Raw genomic sequence first — 18,815 nt, forward strand, 5'->3', positions numbered from 1 at the left:
CGTTGTAACTTCAAGTGATCGCTGAAGATCTACCTGTAGTCACATAGCCAACTAGATCACTTTCCATGCACCACTCTGTTAGACTTATGATGGACTGATGAACACTGACATCAAACTGCAAGAATGGTCTGCAAATCCTTTGCCATTACTATATGCCTTGCTTTTCTGGAGGTCTTTGTTGGACAACCACTCCTGAGAAAAACAACAACAGTGCTGCACTTTCCCCATTTGTATATTATCTGCGTGACAGTAGACTGATGGGATGCCAAAGTTTTTGGCAATCGTTTTGTAGCATGTTCCAGCCTTATAAGCATCAACAATATTGTTTTCTGAGGTCCTTAGCAATCTCTTTTGAAAAAGGCATGATTCAGTTCAATAAACTTGTGTCGTTAAAAGTAATACTTGGTGGTAGCAGTTCATGTATTTCTTTCATTTTTAGGGGATGGGTTCTCAAACTCACATTTGACTGGCATCTGATTGGAACGTGTGACTTAAACATCCCTTCCCTTCAGAGAGCTGATTATCCTAGGGATTCACATATTTTTTCCAATAAAGACAAGATGCAGCACACTGTTTTGGGTATTATTTAACTAGAATCTCTTTATCTATTAACAGGACTTAGATGAAACTCTGATCACATTGAAAGTCATAGTACTACAGATTCTACAGAGTTCACAAATTTTCTTTCAGCACTGTATATGCATTGCTTCACTTCACTAAACCAGTAAGATGAGAATACAGTATATGTAGTCATTTAGCACAGAGATTCCCATCTCTGACTTTTTAACATTCCCCTCTTTGATTCCATCCAAAGAGGTAGTGCCACCACTAAGGCCCATTTCCTGATCCATGTCCCATGAACCTTACAAGGAGGGGGGACCCACAAGTGGCCCCCTCTAGATGTTTGAAGCAAATGGGTAGATTTTCTCCTGGAAGGCACTGCCCAATATATCCCAGCGCTCCACCCTTATAGGACTTTAAAGATAACACAGCACTTTGAACTGGGCCTGGAAGCAAAACAATAACCTATGTGGCAACTTTAGAACTGGTGTTATATATGCTGGTGGGATACTGCTGCCAGTAATCTAGCATTCTGCACCAGCTGTAGCTTCCATGTTATTTCCAAAGGCAACACATCACTGTAGTCCAACTGAGTGATAAGTGGTGATCAAGCCATGAGATACTACCACCAAGGCATCCTGATCCAAGTAAGGTCATAACTGGCACACTAGCTGAAGCTGGGCAAATGTCCCCCAACCATTACTTCTATCCACTGCTTTGGCAGAAACTGAGAATTCAGGAGGACCCCAAAGCAATGGACCATCCTCCTTCAGGGGCAGTGAATCTATGATATGGTTTCTTTCTTTCTTTCTTTCTTTCTTTCTTTCTTTCTTTCTTTCTTTCTTTCTTTCTTTCTTTCTTTCTTTCTTTCTTTCTTTCTTTCTTTCTTTCTTTCTTTCTTTCTTTCTTTCTTTCTTTCTTTCTTTCTTTCTTTCTTTCTTTCTTTCTTTCTTTCTTTCTTTCTCTCTCTCTCTCTCTCTCTCTTTCACCAGGTAATTACATTTTCTTTGTAAATATAATTTCCTAACAAATTTTTTTTTTCCTTTTGAAAGATAAGCAGCACTCTTCAGAAATCCTTCTGTGAATTGCTATTTCTCTCTTGATATGCATAATCTGCTGCATAAAGCTTTTCCATTAGCACTGAAATATAAAAACCACTGAAATATAAAAACCATACAACTACTTTTTACGGTTATTCTGCATGAAGCCTTTGGATGCATATCAAACCAACCAACCAACCAACCAAAGACATGTGGCTTCCAAACTTAGGGGTTTTCAAACTTTTTTAGGTGGCAGAATCTCTTAGTTTAAAAAAAAAAATCCTGGAAGCCAGCAAAACTCTAGTGATAGAAAATGGGCTGCATTTAGATGAACATCCCCCACCCAGCCCCCAGTCTCTCACAGAGCCCCATTAAGTTCTCAGTCAGGAGGGCGTTGCCAGAGGGTGCATTCATATTAAACAAGCCTTAGGACTTACCATGTCATGAATTAGAGATTTAGGTTCATACACTTAGCATTTGCTACCACTGATTTACCATAAACAAAATAGTATTTTAACCATTTAAATCTTAAAATAGAGTCAATTTAAGAAATTCTTATACAGACTCCACATTAATTTTGCAATTTTAAAGACACATAAGAAAATAAACAAAAAGCAAAAGCAATAGAACATAATTCTGCAATTCTAAATTCACCTGATTTTAATATATTTTGGAAATCGTTGATCAAGTGCTCTAATTCATTATATTGTTCTTGTATTATTCTGTAAGTCCGGACAATTCATTTATTATGAAGAATCTGTCAGGAATTCTCTTTTAAAATGAAGCAACATTTGTCAACAAATAAACAAACAAGATTTTGAAAGTCACTCTTGCTATAAGCACCATGGAATGACCTTGTCAGAATGGCTTCTACAGCCTTCTAGTTTAAGAACTAGCGACTCCTGAAGTAGAAAGGAAGGGCAGATATATCTGAAGCTTTCACAGCAAAGCCACTATGCACTGATTCTTTTAGTAAACAAAAGAAAATGTAACATATAGCCTCAACAACACTTTTCTGTTAAGGGTATGAACAAAATGGAAAATGTGCTTTGTTTTGCGCTTGGAACAAAACATCCCACTCAAAGTACTCTACAAAACCTGAAGCATTTCAAATAGTTTATCCAAGGGAAACAATAAAAACGTGGATCCAGATGCCCTTTCTTGTGTTTCACCCCAGGGCCACAGAGTACAGTAGGTGGAGTAGCAGTCCATTCTGCATGCTAGCTACCACCCAAGTAGCAGAATATTTGGCTAAGGATTCAGCCAACATCCACAGAATAAAAGATAAATTCTCTAACATTATCCTGAGTTATCATACCTTCCCTCCTAAATGCTTTTCATATGTAGATTGTTAGGTTTAATGTTATTTCATTGAAAAGATTTATACTTCCAACAAATTTTATACACATTTGCTAACAAATCTATATTTTCCACATATCCTGATTAGCGTTATGCTAATTACTAGCACAACAAATAAAAACATACCATTCTTTATTTTAAAAAAATATTTCTTCATTCCATTTACCTAGCATATTTATTTTTAAGAAATCTTTTTAAGTATAGCATTCAGCCAAATTTTTTCAAGCCATATCTGAACTGAAAGCTAGTCCAAATATCTTTAGTGTTGAGCAATGATTTGTTTAGCTGCCAATATAACAAATGTAATCAATTTCTTGTTTTGTGATTGTCTTATTCTATGAAATACATGTAACACACCTGAATCTGGGGGACATTCAATTTTTCTTTTTGTAATAAGTAAGTCTTCTCTTATCAAAAATATCTTTCCAAAATTTTGAAGTTTATCACAAGCCTACCAGAGACCTTTTCTTTTTTATAGTCTTTCCAAAAGTCAATGGACACTTATGCAACATACATGATACTCTAATCAGGGTTAAATGCCAACTACATAAAATCTTAGATGCAACTCTTATAATGGAACTAAAAGAATTATCCTTGGTAACTATAAGGATAATCATATATCATCATCATCATCATCATCATCCGAGTGTTTATCTACAGTGGGGCAAAAAAGTATTTAGTCAGCCACCAATTGTGCAAGTTCTCCCACTTAAAAAGATGAGAGAGGCCTGTAATTTCCATCATAGGTATACCTCAACTATGAGAGACAAAATGGGGGGGAAAATCCAGAAAATCAGAGTCTGATTTTTAAAGAATTTATTTGCAAATCATGGTGGAAAATAAGTATTTGGTCACCTACAAACAAGCAAGATGTCTGGCTCTCACAGACCTGTAACTACTTCTTTAAGAGGCTCCTCTGTCCTCCACTCGTTACCTGTAGTAATGGCACCTGTTTGACCTTGTTATCAGTATAAAAGACACCTGTCCACAACCTCAAACAGTCACACTCCAAACTCCACTATGGCCAAGACCAAAGAGCTGTTGAAGGACACCAGAAACAAAATTGTAGACCTGCACCAGGCTGGGAAGACTGAATCTGCGACAGGCAAGCAGCTTGGTGTGAAGAAATCAACTGTGGGAGCAATAATTAGAAAATGAAAGACATACAAGACCACTGATAATCTCCCTTGATCTGGGGCTCCATGCAAGATCTCACCCCGTGGGGTCAAAATGATCACAAGAATGGTGAGCAAAAATCCCAGAACCACATGGGGGGACTTAGTGAATGACCTGCAGAGAGCTGGGACCAAAGTAACAGAGGATACCATCAGTAACACACTATGCTGCCAGGGACTCAAATCCTGCAGTGCCAGACGTGTCCCCCTGCTTAAGCCAGTACATGTCCGGGCCTGTCTGAAATTTGCTAGAGAGCATTTGGATGATCCAGAAGAGGATTGGGAGAATGTCATATGGTCAGATGAAACCAAAGTAGAATGTTTTGGTCTAAACTCAACTTGTGTTTGGAGGAGAGAGAATGCTGAGTTGCATCCAAAGAACATACCTACTGTGAAGCATGGGGGTGGAAACATCATGCTTTGGGGCTGTTTTTCTGCAAGGGGACCAGGACGACTGATCTGTGTAAAGGAAAGAATGGGGCCATGTATCGTGAGATTTTGAGTGAACACCTCCTTCCATCAGCAAGGGCATTGAAGATGAAACGTGGCTGGGTCTTTCAGCATGACAATAATCCCAAACACACCACCCGGGCAACAAAGGAGTGGCTTCATAAGAAGCATTTCAAGGTCCTGGAGTGGCCTAGCCAGTCTCCAGATCTCAACCCCATGGAAAACCTTTGGAGGGAGTTGAAAGTCCGTGTTGCCCAGTGACCGCCCCAAAACATCACTGCTCTAGAGGAGATCTGCATGGAGGAATGGGCCAAAATACCAGCAACAGTGTGTGAAAACCTTGTGAAGACTTACAGAAAACGTTTGACCTCTGTCATTGCCAACAAAGGATATATAACAAAGTATTGAGATGAACTTTTGATATTGACCAAATACTTATTTTCCACCATGATTTGCAAATAAATTCTTTAAAAATCAGACACTGTGATTTTCTGGATTTTCCCCCCCATTTTGTCTCTTATAGTTGAGGTATACTTATGAAAATTACAGGCCTCTCATCTTTTTAAGTGGGAGAACTTGCACAATTGGTGGCTGACTAAATACTTTTTTGCCCCACTGTAAATTTGTTTCTCATCCTTTTTTCACAGCACAATTATAATTACCTGTTTCTAACGAGGCCTTAGAGACTTTAGAAATCATGCTTTAAGGTACTGAATAGCAAGTAGCAATTAACTTTTTAAAATTTGAAGGGGGCAGTTAGCTAAATCTAATACTCTCCTGCTTTGTAAAGACAAACTATACTAATACCATTGTAAGGATTATATTTTATAAATTAACTGTTCCTCTGCAATATGAAGTAAATGATTTTTATAGAAATCTCTTATTTGGTACAATCCTTTTTGTGCTTAAAACCATACTGTTTCATTGTTAAACCAAATATGTTCCATTAGAAGGTTTAAGAGGAAAACATCCAGAGTTAATCCTTAAATCCTTTTGCTCCAGATTCATATCACAACTTTAATAAATTTATTAGTAGTTCCATTCATTTTATATAATTCATGCTCATATACATATATATACATTTTGGGCATTTTCAATGTTCGGTTGAATATTCCAAAATAAAAGGAACAATGTGAACTAAAACAGTGGCTTGAAAATGCAAATTCAATTATTGTACTCCCTAATCTCCCCTTTTTCTGAGATGTACATACAGCATTTCTACAATTCAGTCTTCTGAGATGCTCTTACCTAAAGTATTTACTCAAAAACTTTGAAATAAGTTAATCAACTATGGAAAGCTTATCATTTTGAATGCAGTTATTTGGCCTAGAATTTTAAAGACTCTTTTTTATCACGATCTTTGCTTATCTTTATCCATACTGGACCACAATGATAATTCAACATTTAATAAAAATTGCACACATACATGTACCCCAAAATTGTCTGATTTTGTCAAGTTGAAGAAAACAAGTAAGGAAATGGTGTAGGTTTAATTATGAAATATGAATATATAAAATATGTATCATACACATTTCTGTTATCTAGATTCTTTTGGGTGGTGAAAGTTTTGAATTTATAGGTTGGCGATAGTCCCATGCTATATTCCCGTGCATGATTATAACTGAAGTACCAAGGATGAATTTTGGGGAAAAGAGAATAATGATTCTATCATATCTGCTTAAAGGTGTATCTGAAATACAGAGTTTAAGCATAATTAATGCACAGTTTAAGCATAATTCTATTAATACATATACATAGCAAAATAAGGAAGGTAACTCTAAATCATGATTAATTTGACTGCTTATGACAAAAGACAGAGAATTAGTGAAGGATACTAGGATAATGAGAGATGTTGAATGTTGGATACATCATTTTTGATAGTATCAAAGTACTGTGGAGGAAAAAAGGACATGGAAAAAAAGGAACAAAAGTGAAAGAATCTAGAATGTAAGTACAATGACTACAGGAAGACTACAGGTCCTGTATGAAATGTATTGGAAGACAAATTAATCTTCCAACACAATAAAAAAGTAGACATATGGAAAGAAGATGTGAAAACTGCTTGGAACAGAATTATAGAATAGTTGTTAGAAAAGACTGTATGAGGAGAATGGATCTGAAAATTAATGTTTCTTCTGACATACCCAACTCTTATTTCCATATAACAAAGCTCACTTTTATATATAGCCATTTTTGCTTCTTTTCAAAAACATTTATTCCTTGCAACAGACCACATACTACCTGACCTTTCTACCAGCATTTGCACATTTTAAAATTTCTCTACTAATTTCCTAATCTTTAGTTTATATTCTACAAAGGTACACAAATCCATCTACTTTAGCATTTCACCACTCATGTTTAACTTGCAACTATTTATTTTCCCTGTCAAACACATTCGTTTTCAGATCCATACTCTTCACTGCATCATAAAATCTTTCAATTGTTAACTAAGAATCATTTCAGTTCTTAGCTAACAAGCCGACATCTGATGACAAAACTACATAGATTTACATTCCCAATGAAACACTTATAATATCTTATAGTAGCTATTGACCAGTAGGACATACTATACCACTGGTTTTGTCCTTCTGGGACTTTTCAGGTGTAGATATCCTTCATACTAGATGTTCCACGTTCATCCCATTAATGGGATTTCAACCCACAGGTCTTAAACCACTAAAAGGTGGAACACAGAACATCTAATATGAATGGTATCCACAGCTGAAGAGTCCCAATCAGGATGACGCAAGTGAAGTGCCTTCTATTAATCAGTAGCTAATAACATCTACAACTATATAATTGCCCCCCCTTTTTAAGAGGAGACCTTTAGCATGAGATCAGAACAATAAAAATTACAAAATTCTCTACTATGAGAGCATACAGAAAAATGCATAGTTTTTACTTATAATATCACAAGAATACTTTATATATTTATTCATAAGCCACATTAAACAATCAAGGAGACACCACATATTCTTGTCTTACTCACTGTTCAATAGCAGATCCTACACCAAACAGAGACTTGGGCTAAATGGCCTCTGAGGCCATTTTCGAATTCTATGCTTCTTTGATTCAATACTGAACTACTTACTAAGCATTCTATTCATTTTCATATGTGCTCCACTGTCGCAATGTGTTCACTTCCATTATACATCTCTCTTACTGCATTTAGCAATCAACCAACCTGACATGTTATGTAGTTTGACATTATTATATACGATAGGCTTGTAAGATATAAGCATCTAAACATTTGTTCAACTGAAATGGCATAGAAGTACCAATAAGCTTCATATTTATGCAAAATATTCCAAGCCTATTCACTTTACCATATGCTCTATACCTGTGGTTCTTAAACTGTTTGACCCAATTGTACCTTTCCTTGGTCTCAAATGTCATTAATCCGACCAAAACAACCAGACTCTGTTGTTTTACACACATGTTTCAACAGTGGCAGTCCCAAACTTGATCCTTGCCTCACAAACAAGGAATTACAAATTCCTCCCAAAATATGCCCAAATTACACTCTTGATGATAATTACCCTCAGTTTAACAACCACTGCTCTATGTCAACAAACGTATAGCAAATTTTGTTTCTCACACTGACTTTCTCAGTGAACAGCTGAACAGCAAAACTTTGGAATGCACTTCTCCTGCTCAGCATAATGCCATACTGCACTACCAAACTTTTGATCATTGTCATCTCTTGTACCGTCAGTCAAAATTCTACCAAAAACCTTAATATATTTAACAAACTAATCCACATATAATTTTGCATTCAATATTGCTATCTTTCATTTTCTATACACGAACAATAACGGCATTCTTCCAATTAACAGGCAAATAGTCTTCACAAAGACATTAAACAAATCAAACAGCCATTTCATAAGCAAATCACACCTAAACTTTAACACATGAATCGTCATGGGGGTGATACTGTCGCCAAGGGAACAAAAATTGGTTCTTGGAGGGCGAAAAACATCTTAGATATTACAATAGTTTGTGACCCTCCAAAGCTCAATCCTACCCACAATATCTTATTCATATTTATTTTCTTGGGTATCCACAAGCAGCATTAAGTTCATGGAGAATACACAAAATGTAAGTAAGATCAGTTCTACAAAACTATACAAATAGATGGCTGTGGTTGGAGGAGTTTTGATTGATTGTTCGATCTCAAAGTCGTATCATGAGAAGTAGCCTGCCCATGTCTATTGGCTACCACTGGTTGCCTTGTTTATTGTGGTCTCAAATGGCAAAAGTACATTTCCAACATTTTATATCATCGAAAGTGATTTTAATTCAGTAAATAATATATTAACAAAAGAAAGAGAACTGATATATGTTCAAGAGAAGACATTAGAATTAAACATCACACCAAACATTGAACTTTTAGTTTAAAAACATCAGGCTCACAGATCCCATTGAATTGTTCCTGGGTATGTTACTTTCTTTTGTAAATGTTCTGTACTTAAAACATTATTTTCTCATATCAAGCAAAAGTTAAAAGTTCACTAATTCTTTTTTCATGAAATTAATTTAATTTTTTCAATTGTTTTACATTTGCTGGTAAGATAACAGTTTTTAATAATTTTTTAAAGATTTGATTACAAGTAATAGCAATTATACTGCTATTATTATGTATTTATATAAATTACTAATTTGCATATATTTGACAAATCACAATTATATTAAAGGTTACTCAATAAATAGTTATAAAGTTAAAAGTTAATAGCTTTTTAATGTTTAAGGTAACTTCTAACTTTAAAATTTTATTAGTCATTCTTAACCCTGCACTGAATAAAAACCTGAACAAAACTTACTTTTTATGTATAAATCACATACAGAACATTAATGAAAAAAAAAAAGGTTGAGAAACACCAGTTTAACATTTCTCCAATTACTTCATCTACACCTGCAATCTTACAATTTTTTAGCCTTCTCACAGCTTTTATTACTTCCTTTTCAACTTTTTTTTCTTGGAGATTATTATTTATAGCATTCACTTCAATGCCACTCTTCAACCTGGCACTATTATTCTACAAACTTATAAAATGTCTGCATTTTCTTGGACTCCTTTAATTATTCCTTGCTCTCTTTGACTGCATTCTTTGCAACTACCCTTTTCTCTCTGTACTCATAGTATCTTTCATCCTCATTTTTTGCAGCTATCATTCTCTTACTGTAACATAACTTTTTTCACTCTATGCCCAGCAGTTTCCACACACACAAACCCTTACATTCATTTTCCATTCCATGTTAGGAAATCAATCTCTATTCTAATAGTTTTTCATACAAGACTCAAACTTCCCCTTCCTATAGCCATCCTACTATCACTTTAGTTTTTAATCACTTCTTTTTCTTCAATGAGCACTTTTTCCCAAATATTCACTCCTGACACTATTAAAAAAGTTTAATCTCATATTTAGAACCTCTCATCACTCCTATATCATTCACTAATTCTCGCAATCTTCGATTGTAATCACATTAATAGTTTTAGATTTAGATTTATTCCTTTGCCATGTGTTCACAGACTTTTGTTAAACCATGTATTTGAAATGAACATCCCCTTTTCCATGCAGGTACTCACCAGTCACCACTCTCATTTATTTTTGCTTGTTCTGACTCACCGATTTGTGTCATTTAGCAAAGTAATTTCCTACTGGATTGCATTAATTCAGAATGCTGCATACCTATTCTTCAAACTCATATCTAGTTCTTTTATTATCATGTTCACCAGAGCTAACGTGCAGCAAGCACTGACCTATGAATTCCTACTTCTATACATACCTATAACCTTGATGATCACTAATTCTAACACACATTTTAGTGCTTTCATTCATAAATAAACTAGTATTTTCACTTTCTGTACATATTCACTGACTCTGCTCAAAATCAGATCACCTTTAGATTTATCTATTTCATTTGTTAATTAATCCAAAAATTTACCATTTATTCCTCTTGTAACCTAAGTCACAATTTTTCATATGCCAGTTATCACCAGATCAGCCTATACATATTGAGCTCCACCAACCATCCCAGTTCTAGTCAATTACATTTTCAAACAAAACATTTTAGTAAGATAGAGAAGCTACAGACTAGTTTACTAGCCTTAGTCACACACATAGTACACCCAGCACTCTATGTTAACAGTAAAGACAGTAGTGATAAATTTTGGCCAGTATGCCACAAGCATAATCAAAGCCAAATATTACTCCAAGCACGCTCACACTATTTTATGCAAATAGGGTCTCTGTTCTAGAGACTACTTTTTAAGCCAACATACTGTTCCCTGTATCCCACCAACCAGAATACAATGGGAATGGGTGGCTTAAACAAAGTGTGTGATAAAATAAAAGAGGTTGGGTCAATAGGTGATGGATAAACATGTACTGAATACAAAAATGACTGACCAGTATGTTGAGGTAATTTGGTTATACAGAAACAGGATCAATTCACAAAACAAATACATGAAAAAAATAGTTGAGAGAAAGAAGAAAACCAAAAACTTGTGGTTGGATGGAGTTCATGAGAACCTCAGAAAGGGAGCAATGAGAAATTTAAAAAACAAAAGGTAGTGTATGCAGTCATGATGGATTTAAGAACATTTGCAAAAATAGAATGTTATGAAGAGATACAGTGAATGGTGTAGGTGTACACAAGCAAACAAACAATCAAGCAGAAAACAATAACCTAATCAAGGAACTACTAAGGAGAAGACCACACCCCCACCCTCACTAGCATGGCAAGCTACTGTATATAAACAGGGAGCAAACCCCACACTCACTAGCATTGATGATGTTACTTAGTTGGGTAATGAAACATCTGCAAGCAAGCAAACAAGCTCAGAGTGCACCAAGGACTCCACATCAACAGCTACAAGGCAATCATAGCTATAGATAGAGCATTAAACTGTTACCATTATACAATATTAACAAACATTCAGTAATGAATTCTTAACACCTTTCAAGCAGAATAGAAGACACTGATATATATTTAAGTTGATTAGCTGAATCAAACTGCTTATTTAGGGCGGAAACTCACACCCTGGCATCTTAACTGAAATCATTGCTTTGAAATCCTTAGAGCTGCACTTTCTGTTATGCATTAATGACTCCTGAGAAAGTGGGCAACGTCCTCCAAACTGTCAATCTGGCCACCTCTTTGTTGGATCATGGCCCCTCCTGGGTTGTGAAAGAGGCTCAGGTGGTGACCCAAAGATGGATCCATGTGACTGCATCGCCCTCTTTGAGGGAGGAACTGGTCCCTTCATCCTTGAATGTGGCAGTGGTGCATTCCCTTCTCAATTAGCCTTTCCCTTCTCAATTAGCCTTTGCTGGGCCCCTCCATTCTAGTAATTACTGTTCAGTTTTCAATCTTCCCTTTGTGGGAAAGGTTGTAGAGAAGGTGCTAGAATGGCAGCCAGAGTGGATCTTGGATGAAACAGACCCACCTATCTAGACCCATTTCAGTTGGGTTTCAGATTGGGACATAGTACAGGTTAGTTGCGCTTGTCAATGACTTTTGGTGGACCAGAATGGGGGTGGTGCATCCATCTTTGCACTCCTTGATGTTTCAAGAGTTTCAATACCATCATCCATGGTATTCTTCTGGACCGTTTGCACTTCCCCATTCCAGACTGGTGCACAATTTGGGAATCCTCCTGGACTTACAGCTACTGCTCAATAAGCAAGTGGCAGCTATGGCCAGGACAACTTTTCCACAGGTTGTATGCCAGTGTTGGCATCATATAGGTTATATGCCAGTTCTGCCTCCTCCTTGACCAGGAGGCCTTCAGATGTCACTCATGTCCTGGTTAGCATGTGACTGGATTACAGCAATGCACTCTATGTATGACTGTCTTTGAAGACCACCCGGAAGCTACATCTGGTCCAAAACATAGCAGTGCAAGCAGTAACAGGCACTTCACATTATGCCCATATATCACCACTGCTATGCAAGTTGAATTGGTTCCCAGTTGGCTTCCAGATACAATTCAAGGTGCTGGTTGTCACCTAGAAAATCCTAGATGGCATAGGGTCTGGTTATCTACAAGACAACCTGTCATCTGGTACATTTGGACAGAGTGGGTGTACTCTAGGTCTCCTCAAACACTGTCACCTTGTGGAACTGAGGAGGTGGTGCCTTCCGTCATAGCCCCTGCCTTGTGGAATAGCACCCCCCAAAATACATATGGTGCCCGTACTCTTAGGGTTCCAGAAGGCTTTTAAGACTTGTCTCTTTTCCCAGGCTTGGGGCTAGTCTGGGATAGTCCCTGACATGTTTCGTTATGGCCGCTTTTTGTCCAGGCTGTTATGCTTTGTTGTTGTTTTAACTCTTTTGATTGCATATTTTAATATGTTGTAAGCCACCAAGACTCTCTTAGACTGGGTGCCCATAATACATTTTAATAATAAATAAATAAAATAAAACATAATTGAAATCCACCAAAAGTTACTGGCAGATGATGAGCACTGAGTACATTTTAACTTATATTTCTGCACTTCTATACACTATTCCTTCGAATTATAATTTATATGTAATTACCATTTGCTGGATATCTGTTGTCTATCGTGGTGTAAAATGAAACTGCTCTCAGGTAAAAAATTCAGGAGCAAAGTATGTTTTTATTTGCCATCCCTCCAGTTATTTACAAATGTATATACAGTACTGTGCAAAAGTTTTAGGCAGGTATGAAAAAATGCTGTAAAGTAAGAATGCTTTCAAAATATATATTGTAATTATTTATGTTTATCAATTTACAAAATGCAGAGTGAACAAACAGAAGAAAAATCTAAATCAAATCAAAATTTGGTGTGACTACCCTTTGCCTTCAAAACAGCATCAATTCTTCTAGGTACACTTGCACAGTTTTTGAAGGAACTCGGCAGGTAGGTTGTTCCAAACATCTTGGAGAACTAACCACAGATTTCCTGTGGATGTAGGCTGCATCAAATCCTTGTCTCTTCATGTAATCCCAGACGGACTTGATGATGTTGAGATCAGGGCTCTGTGGGGGCCAAACAATCACTTCCAGGACTCCTTGTTCTTCTTGACGCTGAAGATAGTTCTTAATGACATTGGCTGTATGTTTGGGGTCGTTGTCCTGCTGCAGAATAAATTTGGGCCCAATCACATGCCTCCCTGATAGTATGGCATGACGGATAAGTATCTGCCTTTATTTCTCAGCATTGAGGACACCATTGATCCTGACCAAATCTCCAACTCCATTGGCAGAAATGCAGCCCCAAACTCACAAGGAACCTCCACCATGCTTCACTGTTGCCTGCAGACACTCATTCTTGTACTGCTGTCCAGCCCTTCGGTGAACAAACTGCCTCCTGCTACAGCCAAATATTTCCAATTTTGACTCATCAGTCCAGAGCACTTGCTGCCAATTTTCTGCACCCCAGTTCCTATGTTTTCATGCATAGTTGAGTCGCTTAGCCTTGTTTCCACGTTGGAGATATGGCTTTTTGGCTGCAATTCTTCCATGAAGACCACTTCTGGCCAGACTTCTCTGGACAGTAGATGGGTGTGCCTGGGTCCCACTGGTTTCCACCAGTTCTGTGCTGATGGCACTGCTGGACACCTTCCCATGTCAAAAGGAAGTAAGCATGATGTGTCTTTCATCTGCTGCATTAAGTTTCCTTGGCCAACCACTGTGTCTACAGTCCTCAACATTGCCCATTCTTTGTGCTTCTTCAAAAGAGCTTGAACAGCACATCTTGAAACCCCAGTCTGCTTTGAAATTTTTGCCTGGGAGAGACTTTGCTGATGCGGTATAACTACCTTTTGTCTTGTTGCTATGCTCAGTCTTGCCATGGTGTATGACCTGTGACATGAAACTGTCTTCCACAACCTCACCTTAGTAGCAGAGTTTGGCTGTTCCTCACCCAGTTTTAAGCCTCCTACACAGCTGTTACTGTTTCAGTTAATGACTGTGTTTCAACCTACATATGAAATTGATGATCATTAGCATCTGCTTGGTATAATGGTTAATCATACACCTGACTCTTATCCTACAAGATCCCTGACTTTGTGCAAGTGTACAAAGTGTACAAGTGTAAGAATTAATGCTGGTTTGAAGGCAAAGGGTAGTCACACCAAATATTGATTTGATTTAGATTTTTCTTCTGGTCGCTCACTTTGCATTTTGTAAATTGATAAACATAAATAATATATATTTTTGAAAGCATTCTTACTTTACAGCATTTTTTCACACCTGCCTAAAACTTTTGCACAGTACTGTACATCTCAAATACAGTTTCAGGCTGTGACATTGTTAGTGTAACACAGCATGCAAGGTTTTTCCACTGCTTTTTTTTTTTTTTTTTAAGTATCTAAATTTCAGGATTTATATAACTGCAAATTAAAAATATAATTGATATTACACTCATCAAATTCAATAATTTCAGACGTCCTGTATATTTTTTAAAATGTCTACATAGAAAAAAACTAAACCAAGATCTTTAGGTCTTCTTAGGATTTATATTAAGAGTTTAAAAATGGCCCCATGTTTTCCATTTAAATTTAGATAGAATGCATGGTTAATATATACAGAATTCCAATATAGTAACAATAATTTTTCAACTTTAACATTCATGCTACTGTTACATTCAAACCACATTAAGTATGCTTAGTACTTTGGGAAAAAGAAAAACAGCTAAAGCATTTTCTAAAAACAGTTCTCACTTGTCATCATATACTAACGCATAACACAACAAATTTCAAAAGATGTCACTACCCTAACTTTTAATTAAAATCAGGAGCAATACCAGAAATGTAAAGGAAAATCAGTAAGAACTGTGGAGAGAAGCGGGAAGAAAATGAACCTATAACGGCCACTAATATATTACTTGAATGAGCGCGATGAAAATACTGGAAATTACTTATGCAGAAACTTTACTAATCAATGTATTTTGATCTGATATATAATTGTTTTTCTACACTTTTAACTGAATGAAATTCAAGCTATAACTTGACATATTTTAACAGATTTATTCCTGTGCCAGCCTTCATAAATATATAAATTAAGGAAGTTTAAGTACTTGGAAACAAAACTTTTAGTTTAAGTTACTATATTAGAAACAGATGCAACTTTAGCAACAGTCACACAATTATAAAATATCTAATATAATAAGACCAAAATTCTATTTGAACATCTTTTACTAATTAAAAAAAATAAAGGCCTTTAATGTGCAGCTTACTCCCTCCAGTGGCAGTCTCTAATAAACTGAATTTAATTTTTCTAAAGCTAAATTTAATATAAAACTGGGTTTAACAAGAATACAACTAAAAATAAATCAATGTTGCTGTTCACAAAACAATTGTAGTAATTTGCTGTATAGAAATGACCATTCTGTTTTATAATCATTTGTTATTCTTTTAACAGAAAAGCCTTATTTAGCACTGTTTATTTACAATAATGTTTACAACATTACTGAATTGCTATGTGGTATCTTTATGTTATTGTTATGTGGTATCTTTATGTTATTGTAACACTAAACCATATAGTTTATCTTTAAAACAGTCTGCAATTATTACTATAAAATTTCAGTTTCAGCAACTCTAAATTAGCAAACCTAACAGAGATATTCATGGTATCCCTGGATCACTCCAAACTAATTTTCATATTCATAAATTTAACATTTTTCCTATCCAAATTTATCTTACCTTATACACCATGCATTCTGAACCTTCTCAAAAATTCAAGAGTTGGAAATGCATAAAAATGGGCAGCTAAAATAGTGAGACTAGACCAACTACCCTGTAAGAAAAAAAAACATTAATATTTGCAGCTTTCTATTTTAGGAAAAAAGGAATGTATGGGGGGGGGAGACCATAGCGTAAAAAAGGAAGAACTTTGTCTCTTAGTTTTATAATATTAGAAGCTTCTATATGATGGGAGTTACAGGATAGAAAGCTATGTTCAGCCATAATACAGTCTGTCTGATTTTGGCTAACATGCTTATGTATTATCTTTTATATGACTAGACTCACACGCTGTGAATTTAACCAACTGTAGTTTGTTCAACATATCTGGATTAAGCATGTTAAAAATAGTGCACATACTCAATCAAGTTTTCCTTTAGTAAGCTCAGTTAAAATTATTCAATTTGTTGAATAACACAGTGATGGCTACCAAATTGGATGGCTTTAAAAATGAGACAAAATCAAGATATGACTAAATGACTATTAGTCATGATGGCTATGTGTTACTTTCAGGATCAAAGCAGTATGTCTTTCAGTGCCAGTTGCTGGGGACATGAGTGGAGAATGTTTACAGCGATAGGAGAAATTTGGAAAGCTTGTATTTTAACAAGAACTTATGTGAACTTGTACAGTGCTTGTGCACTATACTTGCATATGCATCACTAACTATACTCTTCTCCATTATATAATTCACAATTCAAAAATGTGACTAAAATTTGCTTATTAAGGAAAATATGCACAAAAATGTGTATTATAGAAATATGCAAGGGTATTCAAGCAAATCTCTGTCTGGACTTTTTAAAAACTGAAATTGATACAACTTGGAATAGAATACATTAAGGTCAGAAAAAGTTCAAATCTGGAAAAACTGAACTACAGAGATTCAGCCACTCCTTGATTATATACTGCACTAATGTCTTCCTTGTGAGTATCTTGCTGGCATCAGATGGCCACTATAGAAATAATGCTGGACTGTATAGACCTCTGGTCCAAACTATCAAGATTCTTATGTTATTATTATTAGTCTCTGATGCTTAAACAGCAGCCAACTGAACCAGATCTCTGCTACAATTATTGCATTCTATTGTGGAAAAGAACTGTTACTTTCTGTCCTTCTACAAGCAGTTAATTCATATATTAAGACATAGCACATACATCAATAGTTGTACAGAGCTGAGGAGGGCGGAGCTGGCGTCGCGGCGATACGGCGGGCGATCCTGGGCTCCCAGGATGGCAGCCGATATCTCCTCCCCCGGACGGTCCCGATGGACCTAAGCCGTCCCATAGAGATGGCGATCGCAAAGGGCACGTCCCGCGGATCTCAGGGACGCCGCAAGTCCCAGATTGATCCGGGGAGAAGCTCTTGAAGCCGGCGGAGGAGAGCCAGCCAAAATGGCTGCGAAAGCCGGGGCAGCTCCAAAGGAAGAAGGAAGAGAAGGGTGTCAACTGGGTGAGATGGACTTTTACTATTTAACTATTCTTAGAGAACACCTTAAGTAACTTAAAGAGATTTTTAAAAGTGAAGAAAAGTGGATTAAGCGGCGAGATCGAGCCTTATAAAAAAAGGGGGGAAATTTTTTTTTCTTTTCAACTTTCCCTTTTTAGTGGAATTGGCAAGATGTTTTTTTCTTAAAAAAATATATATTTTTAACTGGATTGGCTTTTTCTTTTTAATACTCAATAACTCTTTATCTTAAGCCATTTTTTTGACTAAGATTTCTTTATTGTTGTAAGAAATTTATACTTTTGATTTTGAAATGGGGAAAGTGGAGTTAAGAGAAAGTAAATGAAAGAAAGTTACACTACCATCTAGAGGCTCAACATAGTGTTTTTTTTCTTCTATTGTGACGCATGCTCAAGGACCCTGTGCTTTCTAAAAAGATAGTGGGATGTGCATGTTTATACAGGTGCCATCCGTAACTATAAATAAGAAAGTGGAGTTGAAAGCGATTTTGAAAATATCAAGATGGAAAGTTTGAGCTAGTCACAAGAGCCCTGATTAGTGGCAGTAGCTCTTCTTTCTGCTAGAAGCTCTGCTTTGCTCTCCATTCCCCCCTCAGTTGGATTTTTTTTAAAGAGACTTAGTCTTTTCCCTCCTCTTTTTTTTTTTTTCTCCTCTTGTTTTTTTTATTTTTTTTTTATTTTTGGCAAGAACAAAGATAAAGAATCCTTTGACTCAATGAAGGTTTATTAAGACAATAAACTATACGAGAAACACAATGCATAAAAAGATCTTTAAACTATTGAGGATGACTATAAAAAACTGGAAGAAGAGCTGCAGAAATTCCCGCAAAAAAAAAAAAGAAAAAAGATACTAAAGCTAAAATGGACTTAATTAAACATAAAACAGGATCAATGGAAAAGGAAGAAATAGTACAAGAAATCAGAAACATTAAACAGAATTATTGTGAGGCTTATAAACTGAGAATTAAAAGGGTTAATCAACTGATAAATGAAGAGGGACAGACTTGTTCTTGGCACTGAGGGTGAGAAAAAGATTATACAAGATTATAATGGA

At 36.1% G+C, this 18,815-nt stretch overlaps 1 protein-coding gene across 5 annotated transcripts in view; it reads right to left on the reverse strand.

The window, feature by feature from the left end:
• The window catches only part of USP9X (ubiquitin specific peptidase 9 X-linked), a 124,461-nt gene that overhangs the window by 93,172 nt on the left and 12,474 nt on the right, over positions 1–18,815 (reverse strand). Inside the window, exon 4 of one of the 5 annotated variants that reach the window (XM_088144757.1) lies at positions 16,259–16,352. The exons of the other annotated variants lie outside the window; for them this stretch is intronic. The gene's annotated coding sequence lies outside the window, so the exon portion shown is untranslated. The remainder of the gene's footprint in view (positions 1–16,258; positions 16,353–18,815) is intronic. 5 annotated transcript variants of the gene reach the window in all.

This window comes from Python bivittatus, unplaced genomic scaffold, assembly GCF_059951505.1.
Source record: "Python bivittatus isolate LINGU-HERP-01145 unplaced genomic scaffold, Pbiv_v1 ctg000350_np1212, whole genome shotgun sequence".
In the NCBI taxonomy this organism is placed as follows: domain Eukaryota; kingdom Metazoa; phylum Chordata; class Lepidosauria; order Squamata; family Pythonidae; genus Python; species Python bivittatus.